Genomic DNA, 23791 nt, shown 5'->3' on the forward strand with positions numbered 1-23791 from the left:
GAAGAGGACAGCTTTATAAATAGATGCACAATAGCAGCAGCCAGCTGTTCAAAATAATTGCCAGGAGATATTTGTTGATGACAACCTGAAGAAAGTCATCAATGCAATTATTTCACACCAGATCAGTCCAGCAGATCTGCTGAGCCCTCTTGACTGTTGTGAGTGAGTGTAATACTCATTGTTCTTGTGATGCCAATGTTGCTTGCTCATTTATTCTATAATAAACAATGATTTCAATGGTGATTATATTGTTGCATAATTATTAGTAATTAAATCAGGGACAATTAACTCAGTGGGTTAAAGTTTCAAATATGGGAGGCTAAGTTTCAATACACGTGTATCTATAGAGAAATTCTCTGTCCCAGCATAAAAGACTAGGTTTGTATCTCTAGTCATTTCAGGAAAGCATACCAGCTGGCTGTAAGTCAGGACAGTGTCCTATTGTCAATGTCTTAATCATTGTATCATGACGTAGAAGAATTTCCCAATAGTTCTATAAACTTGATCAGTGGCTTCTTAAATGCATTTATTTTATAACTACTAGTGTTCATCATTCATTTCCTTTCATTACCTCTTGAATGACCTGCATTTTTTTCTTTTCAATGCTTTTAATGCTTTCTTTTCAAAAAACCAGATTAGTTATATAACTATCCATTTCTATGGTTCAACCACAGTTTCATGAACTTTTCAGTTCTTCCTGGGACTTTTGTGTTAAAATTTTGTATTATTTGATTCACATGCTAATAACACTTTTCCTGAGACTTTTGCAATATAGTGTTTCATATGAGGCTTAAACAAGTGTTTGTGGAAGATCTACTTTCCCTTTGAAAAAATCAGATTTTCATGAACCAACATCATGAAGCAGATATTCAAAGGTTAAAATATAAACTTTATTCACTCAACAAGTGTTAACTCAATGATAATTATGTGTGTAGTGGAGATAAAGGTGTGAAATTCTAGTGGGGAGTTCTATTAACTAAGTAAAATTAAATGGTATTTCAAACTTTAAATTGTGCAAAAGCGATGAGGCTTTAAACTTTAAATTGATGATGAGACAATTTATTTGCCTGTAGTTTTGGCATGTCTTGCTCTTACCAATGTCTCTTTCTCTAGATACTCTTCCTTGAATAAATGCTTTGGTTTGGGGGATATTGATTACATTAACACATATTTTTTGAGCATCCATTATATGCAAGAAACTACTGTGGGATATAGAGCAAAAGAAGTGAAAATGACTGTTCTATTATTAAATAAGGGCTAAATAACTGGCAAGATAAGCTATGGTGATGCATAGTTAAGATAACAATTCTTAATTTATATATTTAAGCCAGTCCTAATCAAAACCTCAGCAACATTTTTTTGTAGAAACTGATGTTAGTTCTAAACTTTATATGGGTGTTACACATACAAATAACATAATGCTAGGAGATATCTCTGGAGAAGGCAATGGCAACCCACTCCAGTACTCTTGCATGGCAAATCCCATGGACAGAGGAGCCTGGTAGGCTGCAGTCCATGGGGTCGCTAGGAGTCAGACATGACTGAGTGACTTCACTTTTCACTTTTATGCATTGGAGAAGGAAATGGCAACCCACTCCAGTGTTCTTGCCTGGAGAATCCCAGGGATGGCGGAGCCTGGTGGGCTGCTCTCTATAGGGTTGCACAGAGTTGGACACGACTGAAGTGACTTAGCAGCAGCAGCAGCAGCAGGAGATATCTCTAAAGTCAAAAATTTTAGAAGGTAAGAGATAATTATTTTAATCATATTTTCAATGGTCATTTACTTCTTCCTGCCATAGTTGATAAAATAATCAGATACCTTTTTTTTCTATCATCTTTCCTCTGCAGCCTTCTAATTTTGTTGGCAATATTATTTTTACACAAGATTTATAAAAGTTTCATTCTGTTCTATTACTGTAAGTACATAGTTGCTTAGTTTTAGTTCTACATTTAGTATGATTTAATGCTCATCAATTATATTTTCACCTAAGCTTTTTATTTTGTTGTATCACTTGGCTGGCTAGATTCCATCCTAGAGTAATCTTTTTCAATAAGAAAAACATTTTCAATAATTTTTTTATAGATTCAGTACTCCCTGAGTTTCTGCATTTTTGTTGTTTGTTGTTACCAAGTTATGTCCAACTCTTTTGGGACCCCATAGGCTGTCCAAGGAATTTTCCGGGCAATATAAACTTCATTGCAAACCAATAAAATAAGTGTAATGATCTCCGTTGAACAGGTGTAAATAGTGATCAAAGAAATAAAGCAAATTCCCATTATCATGTAATTATTTAGCAATAAACAGTATTAAAACACAGATTTGTTTGAGTCCAAAAGCTATGATCTATTTGTTATATATCCCAGTCTCCTATGGGCTAGAAATATTTTCAAGACATGCTGCATTTAGTTGTCCTTCGGTCCTTCCAACAAAGATCTATGGCAATAAATACAGAAAAGACCATGTCTGCCCAGAGTATGAGACAGAAGTATGACACAGCTTCTAAATGGAGAGACAAACTGAGCTGGACTTTGAATAACAAGTAACTTTTCATTAGGTAGAGGAGCTAGAAATGGCATCTTAGGCAACTAGTATAGCATAGAAAAGGCGTGGAGACAGGTACTGCAGGAAATGGTAAATGGTCCTGAGAAGGGTGATCAAAAGCAGGAAGATTGGTAGTCATTTAGGTCAGATTGCAAAGGCTTTGAAGATGGTGGTAAAGAGCATAACAAAGGACTGTTAGCCAGGAGCCTTTGGAAAGAAGACTCGCTAGCAATTACCTTTATTGAATAGTCATAAGCTTCCAGGCACAACACAACCAAATCATCAGAATCAACTGGATTTACTCAGTATGAGAATCTCTAGGTCCATGTTGCTGCAAATAGCATTATTTTGTTCTGTTTTCTGGCTGAGTGATATTCTATTGTACATATCCACAACATCTTCTTTAGCCACTCCTCTGCTGATGGACATTTAGGTTGCTTCTATATCCTGGCTATCGTGAATAATACTTCAATGAACATTGGGATACATTTATATTTTTGAATTATGGTTTTCTCCAGATATATGCCCAGACGTGCAATTGCTGAATCATACGGTAGCTCTTTTCAGTTTTTTAAGGAAACTCCATACTGTTCTCTATAGTGGCTGTACCAGTTTGCATTCCCACCAATAATGTAGGAGGGTTCCCTTTCTTTCACATCCTCTATAGCATTTACAGTTTGTAGACTTTTTGATGATGGCCATTATGATCAATGTGAGGTGATATCTATTATGAATTGTGTGGTGCTAAGTCGCTTCAGTCCTATCCGACTCTTTGTGACCCTATTGACGGTAGTCATCAGGTTCTTCTGTCCATGGGATTGTCCTGGAAGAATACTGGAGTGGATTGCTGTGCCCTCTTCCAGATCTTCCGGACCCAGGGATCAAACCTGCATCTCTAATGTCTCCTATATTGGCAAGCAGGCTTTTTACCACTAGTGCCACCTGGCAAGTTTGATACCTATTATATGTGGAACTTAAAAAAAAAAAAGAAAGACTATAAATGAATTTATCTACAAAACCAAAATGAGAGTTACAGATGTAGAAAATAAGCTTCAGGTTACTGGGAAGTAAGGGAGGGAAGAGGGATATATTGGAAGATTGGAATTAAAATATACACACTACTATATATAAAATAGACAACTAATAAGGACCTACTGTATAGCAGAGGGAGCTCTGCTCAATACTCTAAGGGCCTATATGAGAAAAGAATCTAAAAGAGAGTAGATGCATGTATTTGTATTACAGATTCACCTTGCTCTGCATCTGAAACAAACACAATATTGTAGATCAATTATACTTCAGCAAAAATTTTAAAAAATCAACTGAGTTCAAAAAACAAATGAACCCTCAAACCAGAAACTGAACAAGTGTCAACAATTATCTCAACTCTATAGGGCAGATCACCTTTAAGAATGGACAACAATCATGGAATTTCATAAATGTCCAATGAAATTTTGATAATTTGAGAGCCAGTAGTATCAGCAGTTACACAGAATAATGTTTTTGTGGATTGCTAGGAAAATAAACAACTCATAGGGAAGCAACCAAGATCATATAGTATCATGAATTTTCACTTTCAACACAGTACTAATTAGATGTGGGAAATGGAGTGGCCTTTAAGACATCTGACTCATGTCACTTTCAGGCTGAAATGTCTTAACGGTTTTTTTTCTAACTTGATCATAATCATACTACTTTGGCAGCTGTGTGGAAATGTCTAGAATTGCCGCAATTTTCATCATTGACTTATTCTTAGTTTTTTATGTAAATTTTTAAAGAGCTGGGGTAAAAATCTTATTGGTTACATATGACAGTCACACATCAGTACATCTCTCTTGTTAAAATTTTAAGTGAAATGCATGCTCAGAAACTTTTTTCTCATAGCCATGGTTTGTGTGGGTGCATGCTTTTCTTCTCCAGGTTCATGAAGTCCATGTCTGTCCATAGATGTGCTTCAGGGGATCAATAAATGCCCCCAGTTACAAGCAAAGTGTTCTACATTTTCCAAGGCTAGAGTCTATAGTTTTCATCAGGTATTCAACGCAATCTTAAGCACCCCACATTTAAGAACCATTAGCATCGGAGAAGGCAATGGCACCCCACTCCAGTACTCTTGCCTGGGAAATCCCATGGACGGAGGAGCCTGGTAGGCGGCAGTCCATGGGGTGGCGAAGAGTCGGACACGACTGAGCGATTTCACTTTCACTTTCCACTTTCATGCATCGGAGAAGGAAATGGCAACCCACTCCAGTGTTCTTGTCTGGAGAATCCCAGGGACAGGGGAGCCTGGTGGGCTGCCGTCTATGGGGTCGCACAGAGTCGGACATGACTGAAGTTACTTAGTAGTAGTAGTAGTAGCATAGAGGTAAAAGCACCTGTGATTTTCTCTTTCTTGTCCCAAACACAGTGGAAAGCAGAACAGTAGCTAGCCATGCATCTTGAATGACTTTTGTGAAAAATAGTCCTTAACTGAATGCGAAAACGTAGACATTGTAAAAGGAACAGGTGTTGAGTTCAATAGCGACAAACTTCTTTCCCTCTAAGTGTGAGATGAGTGCTCTTAAAACTCCCAAAGACCATCTCTGGCAGAGGCAGTTGTTGTTTCAGAGCAGATGAGTCACAGGTAGGTTTTCCTGATAGTCACTTAAAAATTGGTGTGGGACAATATGTTTTGCCTAAGAAGACAAATGCTTCTCTGATGGCTCAGTTGTAAAAAATCTGCCTGCCGATGCAGGAGAGGAAGGTTTGATCCCTGGGTCCGGAAGCTCCCCTGGAGAAGGAAATGGCAACCCACTCCAGTATTCTTGCCTGGGAAATCTCAAGGACAGAAGGTCCTGGCAGACTGCTGTCCATGGGTTCACAAAAAGTCAGATTTGACTTAGTGACTAAACAAAACAAGAGGATAAATATATATGGAAATGTGGTAGATACTGTGGTGTCACAGTTTTACTTAATCTATTAATGTATTTCATAACATAGCCATGGGGTTCGCTGGCCAAAATATCTGTTTTTGTCCCTGAAAAACAAGCTGGCACACTTCCTTTTTTGCATTGTTCTTACCAACATCTGTTTAGAATTGTCTGAGCTCTGCTTCTCTGAATTCCAGCTAACATGAGCGATCCATTAACTTTATTTTGTTCCGGGAATGTCTAAATGTTTTTGTTATAAATTCCTGAAGATCACTTAACCTTTGTTAGACACTGGTGCTCTTTGGAAAGCCCTAGTGGGATGAACAGACTTCAAATGTTATCACGATTCTCCTCAATCCTATTATATTTTCTGAATGATTGTGCATATATAAGCTCTAGACTTCCTCAATTGCCAAGAATTATTCTAATTTCTGACATTTATTACAAATTCTGACAATCTAACTATTGGTGTTTCGTTGCAAGACCAGTTATTTTCAATGCACTGGTATGATGTAATATTAGATGTTTTAGAATTCCCTCTCACCTTGATACATTAAATTTTTATTTTATTTCCTGTTTATGATTTTGGTTGTTAATAAACTAATATTAAGTTAGTATGACTACTATTTCCCTTTAATACTAAATTATAGCATTTTGATCAATTTAAAAGTGCTTCCATTTTTTAAAATTTTCTAACCTATTTTATAAATGTGACAGGATGAAATTTAGTGAGATGTTTAGTGCACTTTTATATCTTGAGGTTTTTTATTTGAAGTGCTGCTGTTCCTCTGCCCTCACTCTGATCTATTGTGCATATTGGTGTGTCATAGGCAGGGTCTGAGAGTGATGTTAGTTTTCTCTTTCTGTTTCCTTTGTGTGCTTATTTCTTGCCTATGGAGTAAACCACAAAGTAAGGTCCTGGCTTTGTACATCTTTCTTCTGATGGTTACTCCTAGTTTCTGAAATTAATGTATCCACATCATATCAAACATATTTTCATATGACCTACTCCACATTATAGGCACAGTGTTCTTTTTTATCTGAACATAAAAATTTTGTAAATTTACTTGCTAACACTGTCCTTGGAAGAAAAGTACAAGAGAATATGAGTATGCCAGAAAACAAGGAAATATTCAATTCCAATGTTGATAAAAGGAAATACAAGCTAGCTCATATGGGCTCCCACTGGCCAAATTTGGAATAATTAGAGCATGAGTAAGAACCATAATGTTTTTTTAATGAATTTATTTATTTTTTATTGAAGGATAATTGCTTTACAGAATTTTGTTGTTTTCTGTCAAACCTCAACATGAATCAGCCACAGGTATACATATATCTCCTCCCTCTTGAACCTCCCTCCTATCTCCCTCCCTATCCCACTCCTCTAGGTTGATCCAGAGCCCCTGCTTGAGTTTCCTGAGACATACAGCAAATTCCCGTTGGCTATCTATTTTACATATGGTAATATAAGCTTCCACATTTCTCCTTCCATACATCTCACCCTCTCCTCCTATCTCCTTGTATGTATATAAACAGACACATGTACCCCAATGTTCACTGCAGCACTATTTACAATAGCTGGAACATAGAAGCAAACTAGATGTCCACTGACAGATGAATGGATAAAGAAATTGTGATAGATATACACAATGAAATATTACTCAGCCATAAAAAGGAGCACATTTGAGTCAGTTCTAATGAGATGGATGAACCTAGAGCCTCTTATACAAAGTGAAGCAAGTCAGAAAGAGAAAGATAAATATCACATACTAATGCATACATACGGAATCTAGAAAGATGGCTCTGAAGGATTTATTTGCAAGGCAGAGATGGAGAGACAGACATAGAGAACCACAACTTTGACAATTATAAATAATAGAACAGATAAACATCAAAGAGTCTAAAAGAAGTTAAAGGGGGAAAAACTCATTTGCCTTCATTGGTGATGACAATTATAGCAATCCCTTACTTTGAAAACTGGCAATTAAAGGGAAAAAATAAGCATCTATCCTAAGTATTTATCTTGCCTTATTCAAGGAAGTAGAACTTATCTTACTTTATAAGAAGAAATGTTCTTTTATATATAAATGCCAGGTAACAATTCTATCTATAAGGGATAATAGAATTTAAAAAGTCAAAATTTTGTAACTCAATGTAATAATGAATTAAGATCTAACAGAGGCAGAAGAGATTAAGAAGAGGTGGCAAGAATACACAGAAGAACTGTAGAATAAAGATCTTAATGACCCAGATAACCATGCTGCTGTGGTCACTCACCTAGAACCAGACATCCTGGAGTTTGAAGTCAAGTGGGCCTTAGGAACCATTACTAGGAACAAAGCTAGTGGAGGTGAGGGAATTCCAGCTCAGCTATTTCAAATCCTAAAAGATGATGCTGTTAAAGTGTTGCACTCAATATGTCAGCAAATTTGGAAAACTTAGAAGTGGTCACAGAACTGGAAAAGGTCAGTTTTCATTCCAGTCCCAAAGAAGGGCAATGCCAAAGAATGAATCTTCAAATTACTGCATAATTGTGCTTATCTAGCATGCTAGTAAAGTAAAGCTCAAAATCCTTCAAGCTAAGCTTCAACAGTATGTGAATCAAGAATGTTCAGATGTACAAGGTGGATTTAGAAAAAGCAGAGGAACCAAATGTCAAATTGCCAGTAACCACTGGATCACAGAAAAAGCAAGAGAATTCCAGAAAAACATCTACTTCTGCTTCATTGACTATGTGAAAGCTTTTGACTGTGTGGATCAACAAACTGTGAAAATTTCTTCAAGAGATAGGAATACCAGACCACCTTACCTGCCTCCTGAGAAACCTGTGTGCAGGTCAAGAAGCAACACTTAGAATCAGACATGGAACAATGGGCTGGTCCAAAATTGGGAAAGGAATACATCAAGGCTGTATATTGTCATTTGTTTACTTAACTTATATGTGGAGTACATCATGTGAAATGCCTGGCTGGATGAATCCCAAGCTGGAATCAAGACTGCTGGGAGAAATATCAACAACATCAGACATGCAGATGACACCACCCTTATGGCAGAAAGCAAAGAGGAACTAAACAGCCTCTTGATGAAGGTGAAAGAGGAGAGTGAAAAAGCTGGCTTAAAACTCAGCATTCAAAAAACTGGCATTCAACCATGGCATACAGTCCCCATCACTTCATGGCAAACAGATGGAGGAAAAATGGAAACATTGACAGACTTTATTTTCCTAGACTCCAAAAATCACTGCAGATGGTGACTGCAGACATGAAATTAAGACACTTGCACCTTGGAAGAAAAGCTCTGACAAACCTAGACAGCATATTAAAAAGGAGAGACATTACTTTGCTGACACAAGTCCATATAGTTAAAGCTATGATTTTTCCAGTAGTCATGTGTGCTGAAGAATTGATACTTTCTAACTTAGGTGCTGAAGAAGACTCCTGAGAGTCCTTTGACAGTAAGGAGATCAATCCAGTCAATCCAAAAGGAAATCAACCCTGAATATTCATTGGAAGGACTGATACTGAAGCTGAAGCTCCGATAATTTGGCCACCTGTTGCAAAGAGCCGACTAACTGGAAAAGACTGATGCTGGGAAAGATTGAAGGCAGGAGGAGAAGGGGAAGACAGAGAATGAGATGGTTGGATGGTATCACCGACTCAATGGATGTGAGTTTGAGCAAAATCCATAAGATAGTAAAGGACATGAAAGCCTGCCAGACTGCTATCCATGGGGTTACAAAGAGTCAGACACGACTGAGCAACTGAACGACAACAATGGAATCTTTAATTTCTTAGGTATGATAATTACATATTATCACTATAAATGAAAATATCTTTTCTTAGGGAATACATGCTGGAGCATCTTTGTGTCTTTCACTACTTTCACATAATTTATTTTTAAAAAGAAATAAACACATTTATAGCTACATTAAGCAAATGTGGCAAAAGTTAACAATTATTGAATATGCATGTTGAGCATATGGATGTTCATTGTTCATTTAACATTTCAGCATTTTCAATTGTTTTATACACATTTGGAATACACATTTGGCAATAAAACAATAAAGTCATATGTGTTTTGTATGTGCAATCTTATTTGTGTATACATATGTAATTTAATCTCTAGAAGTACAATTAAAATATTTGATCTTTAGATTCTTTGTATGTTCATATGATGTTACTTTGCTAGGGGTTGCTGGGCCTCCAGATCAACTTGTGAAGCCATGTCAGCTCATTTTGGATGGAAGTGTCCTCCATTTCTCTTAAATCTGTTACGCATGCACAGAATTTATGTGGTGTCAGCAGCATGATGGATGTTCCCAATACTGTGAAGGAATTATAGACATATGTTGCAGTCATGACTGTACAGAATGCCATGAAATGAGAAAGAACAGGGCAGCTCAGTGAAATCTAGGATGAAAGTAGAGATCAGAAATCTAAGAGCAGGGGAAAATTGTCAAAGTGTATATAAAGGGATTAAGAGGATAGTGAGCATAAGGAGGCAGGACGTATGGAAGCCATGTGTCATAAAATATGCCATATGGTGTTGGAAGGTGGCAAAGAAAGGGCAAGTGCCCTGAAGAGATGATGAAGGTAAAATCGCATTGACAAGGACCAGACGGAGTTCAGCACAGTACAAGTGGGTGGCATTCCTATCACAAGGTGATGGGAAGCCTAGAAACAATTCTGAGCTAGCAGGATGGTGAAAATAAAAGAATCCACTTGAGCTGGTGAGTAGAGGATTTTGAGGTCAGAAAAAGTCAAGTGATTTAAAGCCACATCAGCTGGAAGAGTGAAAATACTATTAGCTTTGAAATAGGTTAAATCTAATTTTAAATTTTTAGCTCTGCTATCTTCTACCTGTGACTTGCCAATCACTTGGGGTCTCAATTTTGTTTTTAAAACTTCTAAGTCAGACTTTTGGAAAAAAGGTAATAATGGGTGAATAATGAAACTTTAGTTTTATTCACAGAGTTAGTCAATCAGATATGATAATCTGATACATGTTAATTTGATTACATACATCATGATCACATAAACTTAACAGGGACTTAGAGAGGATCATAATTTATTAGGAATTTTTATATTATTAGCCCTCTCTGACCAGGGGAGAAAGTATTGTTCAGCAGAGCAGAGGACAATTGTAAAACTCACTCTGGATGAAATCCCTTGAATTGGACTCATTTATCATTCATCAATTTAGTTATTGAGGACATTCTGCATCTAATAGATTTTATGCTAGGCAGTGGCTTATATTGAATAGATAGGATGTCTGTCTGTAGGTTTATTACATGTTGGTTTCTATTTTGTTTATTTGTATATTCCTTCAACAAACATTTATTGAATATTGTCTCTATATTTTATTGGGCAACTGTTATGTACCATGTTCCTAAAACCATTCACACATATACTTTCTATAAAATCAGGTTTTGTTTTTGGTGGATCTAGCTAAGAAAGAGCTAGAAACTGTGCTGCATAAAATATGAGATGAATAAATTAAGTCAACGTCATTCAAAAAGCTTGTAATCTGACTGAATAAGGAAGGCCACAAAAAATGTAAATGCAGGGTAAAATGTGATATTCCAGAAGAGTCACAAATAAAACTAAAAGAAAAAAGAAATTGCATCTAACTTGTTAATGGGGAAGAAGCAATAGTAAAAATATTGATAGAAAATGTGTCATTTGAGAAGATCTTCAAGGAACTAAAATGGTGCATTAGTTTCTCCAGGCTGCCAAAGCAAATAAATTAGGTGGCTTAAAAAAAAAAAAATTATTCTCTCACAGTTCAGGAGAAAAGAAGTGTAAAATCAAGGTGCCAGCAGATTTGTTTCCTTCTGGAGCTGGGAGGAAGAATCTGTTCATGCCTTCCAACTTCTGCTGATTGTTAGAAATCCTTCATTTTCCTTGGCTCATGGTGGTATCACTCTAATCTCTGACTACATCTTCACATGACATTCCCCTCAGTGTATCTCAGGATATACTTTTTCTTGTAAAGATGCTAATCATTAGATTTAGGGCCCCCACTAAATTCAGCATGATCTCATCTCTAGAGCCCAGGCAAATTACATCTGCAAAGACCCTATTAGGTCACATTCTCAGGTTTTGAATGAACACAAATATTTGGAGAGATACTAGTCAACCCGGTACAGAAGGGAAAGGAGTTCTCCAGGGTGAAGAGAAAAAAATATGATCAGATGGACTTTAGGGATGTGTTAACAGAGAAAAGAGTAATCTAGTCTACTTAGAAAGTGCACAAAATGTGGGGAAAGGGAGAAGTATAGACAAAAGGAGCTCTGTTTCATCCTTTGATACTCATGGCCAGTGTCATACTTCGCATGCTCTTATCAAACAATCCTTTTCTGTCCTCTAGAGAATTAACTGATTCTTCCTTTGTATTACCATTACACTTTATCCTTAACTCTTTAATAGCACTCATTGTATTGTATTGAAATTTTATGTATACATATCTATTTTATTAGACTGATTCAGGATGTAACTAAGCTATTTGGCTTAGTATTCCCAAAGTTTAGCACAGGGCTGAACACATAATAATCACACACTAAGTATTTGTGGAAGAGTGAAGGGATAAACATGGATGAGGGGAACAAAGAGGGAAGGGGAGGCAGATGGATGGGTGGATAGATAGATAAGATAGTTAGCCCCGTGATGCTTTATAGAGGATCCAGAATGCCAGCTTGAGAATTCTAGGCTTTATTCTGTAGATAATGAGCAATCTCCACAGGTTTCTGAATAGGGGAATAATAAATTATAACTATCCTTTAAAATTAAATATCTGTCAATGGTATTTTATATGAATTGGAAACAAAGGAAAATCTCAAAAGAAAGTTAAATTTCAAAGATCATTGTTAGGAATTGTGGACCCAAAACAGCCCCTGTGCTTTGGGGATGGAAAGAAGAAAAAAATGGAGGCAAAATGAACAAACTTAGTGATTGGACTACTCTAGTCCCATTAACATAAAAAGTTAGGTAGGAAAAAAATAACTTTCATTTGCAAATGGTAATTTACCTTGGGATATTTTAAGAGTTTTGGGAGAACATTCCAGAATCTAAATTTTACTATTCAATGAGATTGTTGTCGTCCAGTCGCTAAGTCCTGTCCAACCCTGTGATTCCATGGACTGCAGCATGCCAGTCCTCCGCTATCTCCCAGCGTTTGCTCAAGTTCATATCCACTGAGTGGGTGATATCATCCAACTATCTCATCCTCTGCCACCCTCTTCCCCTTTTGCCTTCAGTCTTTCCCAGCATCATGGTCTTTTTCCAATGAGTCAGTTCTTTGCACCAGGTGGCCAAAGTATTGGAGCTTCAGCATTAGTCCTTCCAATGAATATTCAAGGTTGATTTCCTTCAGGATTGCCTGACTTGATCTCCTTGCAGTCCAAGGACTCTCAAGAGTTGTCCCTGGCACCACAATTCAAAAGCATCAATTCTTTGGTGCTCAGCCTTCTTTCGGTCCAACTCTCACATCCATACATGATACATGACTATGGGAAAAACTGTAGCTTTGATTATATGGGCCTTTGTCAGCAAAGTGATGTCTTTGCTTTTTAATATGCTGTCTAGGTTTGTCATAGCCTTCCTTCCAAGAAGCAAACATCTAATTTCATGGCAATCACCATCTGCAGTGATTTTGGAGCCCCAAAAAACGAAATCAGTCGTTGCTTCCACTTTTTCCCCTTCTATTTCCCATAAAGTGATGGGACTACATGCCATGATCTTGGTTTTTTTTTAATGTTGTATTTTAAGCCAGTTTTTTCACTCTCCTCTTTAACCTTCATCAAGAGGTTCTTTAGTTCCTCTTCATTTTTTGCCATTAGAGCAGTATCATCTGCACATCTGAGGTTGTTGATAATTCTCTTGGCAACCTTGATTCCAGCCTGTGACTCATTCAGCCCAACATTTCATGTTATGTACTCTGACTCTGATATACTCCTTTCCCAATTTTGAACCAGTCAGTTGTTCCATGTAGGGTTCTAACTGTTGCTTCTTGATCCACAAACAGGTTTCTCAGGAGGCAGGTAAGGTGGTCTGGTAGCCCTATCTCTTTAAGAATTTTCCAAGTGGCAAACCAATCCAGTACTCTTGCTGCAAGAACCCCATGAACAGTAGAAAAACGCAAAAAGATATGACACCAAAAGATGAGCTCCCCAGCCTGGAAGGTGTCCAACATGCTACTGGGGAAGAGTGGAGGGCAATTACTTATAGCTTCAGAAAGAATGAAACCTCTGGGCCAAAGTGAAAACAACACTCAAGTTTTGGATGTGTCTGATGGTAAACATAATGTTCAATGCTGTAAAGAACAATATTGCATAACAACCTGGAATGTTAGGTCTATGAATCAAGGTGAACTGGACCTGATCAAGAAGGAGATGACAAGAGTGAACATCAATATCTTAAGAATCAGTGAACTAAAATGGACAGGATTGGGTGAATTTAATTTAGATGACCATTATATTTTCTACTGTGGGCAAGAATCCCTTAGAAGAAATGGAGTAGCCCTCATAGTCAACAAACGAGTCCAAAATACAGTACTTGGGTGCAATCTCAAAAATGACAGAATGATCTTGATTGGCTTTCAAGGCGAAACATTCAACATTGCGGTTATCGAAGTCTATGCCCCAACCACTGATGCTGAAGAAGCTGAAGTTGACTGGTTCTATGAAGACTGATAAGAAATTCTGAACTAATACCAAAAAAAAAGATGTCTTTTCATCATTCAACTAGATAATCAGGTGGAATATTGAAGTTACCAAGTTAAAAACTAAGAGAAATGGCTTAAGGAGAAAGTATTAAATATTTCTAATATTTAGAGAAATTGAGTAGGAGGAAGAACCTATTAAAGCAACTGCTCCATAAAGTTTTGTGCATTTGTGTGTCTACTTAAGAACAACATACTCATTGTAGGTTTCATTTTTTTTAAATTTCTTTACAATATGACAATAATTGTAAAAATGATTGTGAACAAGTTGCTTGTAGACTGGTGCCCTATAGATTTTTTTTTTCTTGTGACTGATAAGCTTTGAGAAACAAGTATTGCTGTGTCTATTTTGGCACTTTTACTTTTCCTTTTGAAAAGAGAAGATTGCCTATGAATAAGTGTTTTGAGGTAGGTATTCAGGGCTTGATCTGAGTACAGAATCAAAATCATGGCACTTTAATGCTTTATATTTAGAATGCATTCTACTTTGGGATTTTCCTTTTTCATAAATTTCTCCACCTTATGTAATTAAGGATCTCTCCTGAAACTCAGCAGGTAAAAGAGACCGACCACTACACTGATACAGGGGAGCCAGCAGATGTAGTTGGAAAAAGCACACTGTGCTTACAAGCATTATCCCATAGTGGACCTCAATAATCGATCACAGCCGATGTTCTTACTGGACTTCCCCTTGGAATTCTTTACAATATAGGATTCCAGGTCATCAAAACCAATCAATGGGGATTAGGTGAGGTAACAATAGGCATATTTGATCTTAAACCATCAAGAGTTACTTACAAAATTAAGAAGAAATGTGAACAAACACATTTATCCAAAATAATAATTTAAGGAATTGTTGAAGCATTTGATCAGCTGCTATGCTTCATATCGTAGAGTGTGAAGTCAAGTGGGCCTTAGGAAGAATTACTAGGAGCAAAGCTAGTGAAGATGATGGAATTCCAGCCGAACTATTGCAAATCCTAAGAGATGATGCTGTTAAATTGCTGCACTCAATATGTCAGCAAATTTGGAAAACTCAGCAGTGGCCACAGAACTGGATAAGGTCAGGTTTCATTTCAATCCCAAAGAAGGACAATGCCAAAGAATGTCAAACTACCATACCTTTGCACTAATTTCTTGTGCTACCAAAGTAATGCTCAAAATCCTTCAAGTTAGGCCTCAGCAGTATATAGACAGAACTTCCAGATGTACAAGCTGGATTTAGAAAAGGCAGAGGGACCAGAGATCAAATTACCAACATTCAATGGATGATATATAAAGCAAAGAATTCCAGAAAAACATCTACTTCTGCTTCATTGACTATACTAAAGCATTTGACTATATGGATCACAACGAACTGTGGAAAATTCTTAAAAAGATTGGCATATCAGACCATCTTACCTGTCTCCAGAGAAACTTGTTTGTGGGTCAAGAAGCAACAGTTGGAACTGGACATGGAACAAAGGACTGGTTCAAAATTAGGAAAGGAGTGTGTCAAGGCTGTATATTGTCATTATGGTTATTTAACTATATGTGGAGTACATCATGTGAAATGCCAGGCTGGATGAATTCTAAACTGGAATCAAGATTGCTGGGAGAAATATCAACAACCTCAGATATGCAGATGATACCACCCTAGTGGCAGAAAGTAAAGAGGAACTAAAGAGCCTCTTGATGAAGGTGGAAGAAGAGAATGAAATATCTGGCTTAAAACTCAACACATAAAACTAAGATCATGGCATACAGTCCCATCACTTCATGGCAAGTAGATGGAGAAAAAATGGAAACAGTGACAGATTTTGCCAGGGTCCAGCCTTGGTGGATCCAGAGTAATTCGAAGGTGGGGACAGAATCAATGTCCTAGGAAAAAACTTATTTAATTACAGGTATAGAGAGAGACTGGAAAATTAGTGGAGAAAAAGAGTCTGAATAACTTGCTTTACGTGGAATACCAATCACCACCTACGTAGACCACAGGCGTCTTTCCGTTCTCCCGAAGGAGAGGAGGCACTGAGGCCTCCTCGGTCTGATCTTAGAAGCCCAAGCAAAATTAGCAGGCTTGGTGAGTACCCACATACCAGATGGGAATTCAGCTAGAAAATAGTAGGAAATATTAGTGGAGAAAAAGATGCTGAATAACTTGGTTTACGTGGGATACCAATAAAACTCCAAGACAAGGAATTTGCACCATCTACTTTGGGCCACCGGTGCCACTTGAATATCGGAAGGTGCTCCTCCTTGGGCTCCTTCTCACGTGGAACTTAAAAGCCGGGGCAAGTAAGTAGACGTGGTGGGCACCCACGCTCCAGATGGGAATTCAGCCAGGAAAATGAGGAGCAAGAAAGAATGACACGGGGGAATCAGTCTTTCCAGAAACTGATCCCATTTCTTTATTTTTTAGGTTTGCTTATATACCATTTGTTATACATAGGGATGAATACAGAGTCACGCGGGGGTTAGCGATCCTGATCTTTATCAAAATCAGGTGCTTCACATAAATGTATAAAATAAAGGTCTTAGGGGTTTTATATCATCTTCTGGCCATGAGGCCTACTGACATTTTATGATCCTTTCTTTCTGATAACCAAAAAACTTATTTTTTCCAAGGGTGTTTTTTCATAAACCAGGCGCCACCCTCTGCAGGTACCAGATAAAGTTGCATTCCTATAGGGTAAGGGTGTAGTGGGTTACAACTAAGAAAGGAATTTATTTAACCTAAGGTTAACATGATTAATCTTAAAGGTTAATACTTATTTCTCCTATATGCTAGTTATATTCATTATAAGGGCAGGGAATATGGAGATTTAGCAGCAAACATCAGCCCAACAAATGAAAACCCTTCACCAATGTTCCCCTTAAGATCTATTTAGTCTTAAGATAGTGATAAAGTTGCATTTTTGCATAGCAAGGACACAGTGATTTATAACAAAGTACAGTGATTTATAACAAAAGAGAAAATTCATTAACTCAAAAAGTCTAGTATTGCTAACATCAAAAACTACTATATTTCCTTTTCTATATTCCAAATACATTAATGTATTCCCAGGTGCCTAAGGATATGGAGGCCTGGCGGCAATCATTGACTCAACAATGAGAAAAGACCTATGCTAATTAAGATTTTCAAAATACTCCAAACTCTCTGTGCTGTTTATAGTTAAGAGGTAGTAAACAATCATGTGTGTAGTGGCAGGAGTATGGATAATCCTGTCACACAAACTAGTCTGCCAGCAGAGAGGTTTGACCCGAGACACCCTTGTCACACCCAGGAATTTTTATTGACTTGGAGCTGTAAGTTAACTCCTTCTCCGAGAGAGGTAATGGGGGTCAACTCCCTGTAAGGTCAGAGGTATAGGTGAGAGCATGAAACAGTAAAGTAGGCAGACCCTGGTTTGAGAGGTAGATGTTCGGGAACAGGGGGTTTCCTGAGGCTCGATCCTGCCTTTGCCTATGCCGAAGCCTCCTTCCTCATGACCTTTGCCATGGGCGGAGTTCCTCATGCTGGCTCCCAGCAAGATTTTATTTTATTGGACTCAAAAATCACTGCAGACAGTGACTACAGCCAAGAAATTAAAAGACACTGGCTTCTTGGAAGAAAAGCTATGACACAAACCCAGACAGTTTATTAAAAAGCAGAGACCTCATTTTGCTGAAAAAGATGGATATAGTCAAAACTATGGTTTTTTCAGTAGTCATGTATGGATGTGAGAGTTGGGCCATAAGGAAGGCTGAGTGCCAATGAATTGATGCTTTTGAACTGTGGTGTTGGAGAAGACTCCTGAGAGACCTTTGGACAGCAAGGAGATCAAACCAGTCAATCCAAAAGGAAGTCAACCTTGAATATTCATTAGAAGTTGAAGCTCCAATACTTTGTTCATCTGATGCAAAGATCTGACTCATTGGAAAAGACCCTGATTCTGGGAAAGACTGAAGGGAGGAGGAGAAGGGGGCAACAGAGGATGAAGTGGTTGGATGACATCACCAAGTCAATGGACATGAGTTTGAGCAAACTCCGGGAGATAGTAATAGACAGGAAAGCCTGATGTGCTGCAGTCCATGGGGTGACAGAGTCAGACACGACTTATTGGCTGAACAAGGAACAAACAGCCTTCAAATCAGACAAGAGTGCCCTTGTAGGGTAAAGCTTAAGGTGAGAATGGAAGGACAAATTGTTAAGAATCAGTCTGGCCAACACTCATGTTTAAACATGATCTATGAAAAGAGGTTTGGGTGTAAAAAGTTAAGGGACACAAATAAAGCAAACATGGAAAAATCAGGGTGATGCTGTATGTAGGTATTAAAAGTGAGGCAAGTGGAAATGAAGTAGAAAGCAGAACTTTAGCTCTAAATGAAATTAGACATCAACATTTCTGAGTTTCATAAAATGTTTATGGCTTTGTACTGGCCCTTCTGATACTCAGTCCATTGAAAATGCTTAGGTGATCTTGACATAAATCAACATTAATTCTGAAGGTTGTAACAATGGGAACTGGAAATTGATTTTTTTAATTAATTAATTTTAATCAGAGGTTAATTACTTTACAATATTGTAGTTGTTTTTGCCATACATTAACATGAATCAGCCATGGGTGTACATGTGTACATGACTTTTTTAAAAAAAGCAAAACTGTTTCTTAATTGGTTTTACTAAAGCTTTACTATTAAGTAAATTATTCACATCTGATTTGCTTTTGAATCATTAAAGGGGGAATCTGAAAATTATGGTATTTTCATACATTATGATGTATGACTGTGTTTTATCAGATGTTGGTTCTTGTTAAACACTTATTGAGCCACCACAACTTGTTATGTGTGCATATTTACCCTCACACCTTATTTAAAGTGAAAAATAAGAAAAGAAAAAAGCTGCCAGGAAGATGTCAGAAGAATAGGATGGGGAGACCACTTTCTCCCCCACAAATACATCAAAAAATCATCTGCAAGAGAAGCAACTACCACAAGAAAACTTCTGAATGCTGGCAGAGGAACCCAGATACCCAGAGAGATGCATGGCCCATCTGGGACTGTGCCCTCATGGTGCACCTGGGACCCTGAGTGGCCTGCACCTGGGACGTGTACAAGACACATGGCCCACATTTGATGGTATGCTTGTGGAACACATGGAAGCCTTCCCAGGCTTGGACCTGGGACGTGCACACGGCCTTGAGCTATGGCAACCCCAGTGTGGCCCATCCACTGGGAGCACCCCCTGCACATACCGGTGGTGTTTGCTTATGGTCTCAGTCTGTCTCCACAGCACAACTGAGCAAGGGAGCCCAAATAAATGGCCACTTTTGCCCACTCATGTCAGGGCAAAGATTAGACACTGAAGAGAATTGCAATCAGAGGAGGGCAAAGAAAACAAACAAAGAAAGGGGAACCGCCTGGGAAGTATGAGATGCAACAGATTAAAACCTTGCAGTTAATGCTAACACTGTGCATTTGAGACTTAGAACAAACATGAATACAGTATACTAACACATATATGGAAAATAGAAAGATGGTAATGATAACCCTGTATGTGAGACAGCAAAAGAGACACAGATGTATAGAACAGTCTTAGGACTCTGTGGGAGAGGGAGAGGGTGGGATGATTTGGGAGGATGGCATTGAAACATGTATAATATCATATAAGAAATGAATTGCCAGTCCAGGTTCGATGCAGGATACAGGATGCTCGGGGCTGGTGCACTGGGATGACCCAGAGGGATGGTACGGGGAGGAAGGAGGGAGAGGGGTTCAGGATGGGGAACGTGTACACCCATGGTGGATTCATGTTGATGTATGGCAAAACCAATACAATATTGTAAAGTAATTAGCCTCCAATTAAAATAAATAATTTTTTTTTAAAAAGAACAAGGACAAGAAAAAAAACAAGGGGCTATCTGACACTGAACTGACCCCACACTGCCAACAATGGCTCCAGAGAAATTCCTAGATATATTTTTATGATTACAGTTTTTAAATTTTTTTAAATTTTAGTTCTTTATTATAACTCCTTTAACTTTCATTTTTATAGCCCACTACTAACTTTCTTTTAAAATTTTTGTGATTGATTTTGTTTTGTATTTTTTTATTGTACTTTTGAGAGTCTAATCTCTATTCTAGGTTTTTAATCTTTGCTTTTTGATATTTGTTATTAATTTTGTACCTTTAATAGTCTAATTTTTGGTATCTATTTTCACTTACGGATTTGATTATTGGCTTGATTGCTCTTTTCCTTTCTGACTCTCCCTTTTGTCCTCCTGGCCACCTCCACCTCCCTCCTCCTTCTTTTCTTCTCTATATAACTCTGAATCTCTCTGGGTGTTCATGAGTGTGGAGAGTTGTTTGACCATTAACCTTGGGGTTTTATCTTCTGCAATGTGTGGACAGAGAAGTCTTAAGGCCACTGTAAGAGGGAGACCAAAACCCAGAGGCAGGAGGCTCAACCACAGAACTTTGGAGTACCACAAAACTCCTGACCCAGGGAACAGTAATAGGTGAGAGCCCACCCAAAAGCCTCCATACCTACATTAAGGCCAAGAGCCAGGAAGCTCCAGTGCAAGACACCTCATGCCAATCCTCCAACATAAAGGAACACAACCCTGAACATTAAAAGACAGGTTGTCCAAAGTTATACCAAACCCATAGACACCATAAAACCCACTATTGGACACTGCATTGCCCTCCAGAGAGAAGAGATCCAGCTCCATCCACCAGAACAGAGACACAAATTCCCGCAAGCAGGAAACCTTCACAAATCACTTGCCCAACCTCATCCACAGAGAGAAGACTCCACAATTAAAAGGAAATATGACTCTGCAGGAAGGGGAGCCTAAGCACAGCAAACTAACTGAAATGAAAAGGCAGAGAAATATACAGCAGATGAAGGAACATGATAAAAACCTATCAAACCAAATAAAAGAGGAGGAGATAGGGAGTCTACCTGAAAAATAATTTAGAATGATAGTAAATATTATCCAAAGTCTTGAAAAGAATATGGAGTTACAGATAAACAGACTAGAGACATGGATTAAGAATTTTAATAAGGACCTAAAAGAAATAAAGAATAGTCCATCAGTAATGAACAATGCAATAACTGAGATTAAAAACACCCTGGAGGGAACCAACAGTAGAATAACTGAGGCAGAAGAAAGGATAAGTGAGGTGGAAGATAGAATGGTGGAAATAAAGGAAGCAGAGCTGAAAAAAGAAAAGACAAAATAAGTGAGGATAGCCTCAGAGACCTCTGGGACAAAGTTAAATGCCCCAACATTTGAATCCTAGGAGTTCCAGAAGTAGAAGACAAAAGGAAAGAGTATGAGAAAATACTTGAGGAGATAATAGTAAAAACTGTCTCTAAATGTATTCTTTTTAATGGCTGAGTAATACTCCATTGTGTATGGCAAAACAAATACAATATTGTAAAGTAATTAACTTCCAATTAAAATAAATAAATTTATGTTTAAAAAAAAAGTCTCTAAAATGGGAAAAATAACCACTCAAATCCAAGAAGCCCAGAGAGTCCCAAATAGGATAAACCCAAGGTGAAACACACCAAAACACATATTGATCAAACTAACAAAAATTAAACACAAACAGCATATATTAAAAGCAGCTAGGGAAAAGCAACAAATAACATACAAATGGATCTCCATTTGTAATAGGATAATAGTTGATAGAAGCTCTTCCGGCCAGAAGGGAATGTCAGGATATACTTAAAGTGATGGAAGAGAAAAACCTACAATCAAGACTACATTACCTGGCAAACATCTTGTTCATATTTGAAGAAGAAATCAAATACTTTACAGACAAGCAAAAGCTGAGAGAATTCAGCACCACCAACCAGCTCTTCAACAAATGCTAAGGAAACTTCTCTAAACAGGTAACACAGAAAAGGTTTATAAAAATGAACCCCAAACAATAAAGTAAATGGTAACAGGATTATACTTATCAATAATTATCTTAAACATAAATGGCTTAAATGCTCCAACCAAAAGACAAAGACTGGCCAAATGGATACAAAAACAAAACCCCTATATATGCTGTCTACAAAGGACCCACCTCAAACCTAGGGACACATACTGACTGAAACTGAGGATCTGGAAAAATATATTTCATTCAAATGGAGACCAAAAGAAACTGGGAGTAGCAATATTCATCAGATAAAATAGACTTTAAAGACCACTATAAGACATAAAGAAGGACCCTACATAATAATCAAGAGATCAATGCAATAAGAAGTTTTAACTATTATAAATATATCACCAACTTGATGGACATGAGTTTGAGCAAGTCCAGGAGTTGGTGATGGACAAGGAAGCCTGGCATGCTGCAGCCAATGGAATCCCAAAGAGTTGGACATGACTAAGCAATTGAACTGAATTGATGCACCCAACATAGGAGCACCTCAATAAATAAGGCAAATGTTAACAAGGGGAACTTGAAAAGGGAACTTAACAGAAACACAATATTAGTGGGAGACTTTAATACCCCACTCACACCAATGGACAGATCAACCAGACAGAAAATTAACAGGGAAACACAAGCTTTAAATGACACATTGGACCAATTAGACCTAAATTATATCTGCAAGGCATTTCACCCAGAAACAAGAGATTTCACTTTTTTCTCAAATGCACATGGAACATTCTTTGAACACATGCACAGGATAGATCACATACTGGACATAAATCTAGACTTGGTAAATTTAAAATAATTGAAATCATTTCAAGCATCTTTTTTGATCACAGTGCTGTAAGATTAGATATCAATATGGATGTGAGAGTTGGACTGTGAAGAAGGCTGAGCACCGAAGAATTGATGCTTTTGAACTGTGGAGTTGGAGAAGGCTCTTGAGAGTCCCTTGGACTGCAAGGAGATCCAACCAGTCCATTCTGAAGGAGATCAGCCCTGGGATTTCTTTGGAAGGAATGATGCTAAAGCTGAAACTCCAGTACTTTGGCCACTTCATGCGAAGAGTTGACTCATTGGAAAAGACCCTGATGCTGGGAGGGATTGGAGACAGGAGGAGAAGGGGATGACAGAGGCTGAGATGGCTGGATGGCATCACTGACTCGATAGGCATGAGTCTGAGTGAACTCCAGGAGATGGTGATGGACAGGGAGGCCTGGCGTGCTGCAATTCATGGGGTCGCAAAGAGTTGGACACGACTAAGCAACTGAACTGAACTGAACAGGGAAAAAAAACTATGAAAAACATAAACATATGTAGGCTAAACAACCTACTTTGAATAACCAACGGATCACTGAAGAAATCAAAAAGGAATCAAAACATGCATAGAAACAAATGATAATCAAAACACAACAACCCAAAACTTATGGGATTCAGTAAAAGCAATGCTAAGAGAGAAGTTCATAGCAATACAAGCTTACCTCAAATAAATAACCTAACTTTACACTTAAAGCACCTAGAAAAAGAAGAAGAACAACAACAACAAAACCAAAATTAGTAGAAGGAAAGAAATCATAAAAATCAGAGAAGAAATAAATGGAAAAGAAATTAAGACAAGTATAGCAAAAATCAGCAAAACTAAAAGTTTGTTCTTTGAGAAGATAAAAAAATAGACAAACTATTAGCCAAACTCATTAAAAAAAAGGGAGGGGGAAGTCTCAAATTGATA

Source organism: Oryx dammah, unplaced genomic scaffold, assembly GCF_014754425.2.
Source record: "Oryx dammah isolate SB20612 unplaced genomic scaffold, SCBI_Odam_1.1 HiC_scaffold_19, whole genome shotgun sequence".
In the NCBI taxonomy this organism is placed as follows: Eukaryota; Metazoa; Chordata; class Mammalia; order Artiodactyla; family Bovidae; genus Oryx; species Oryx dammah.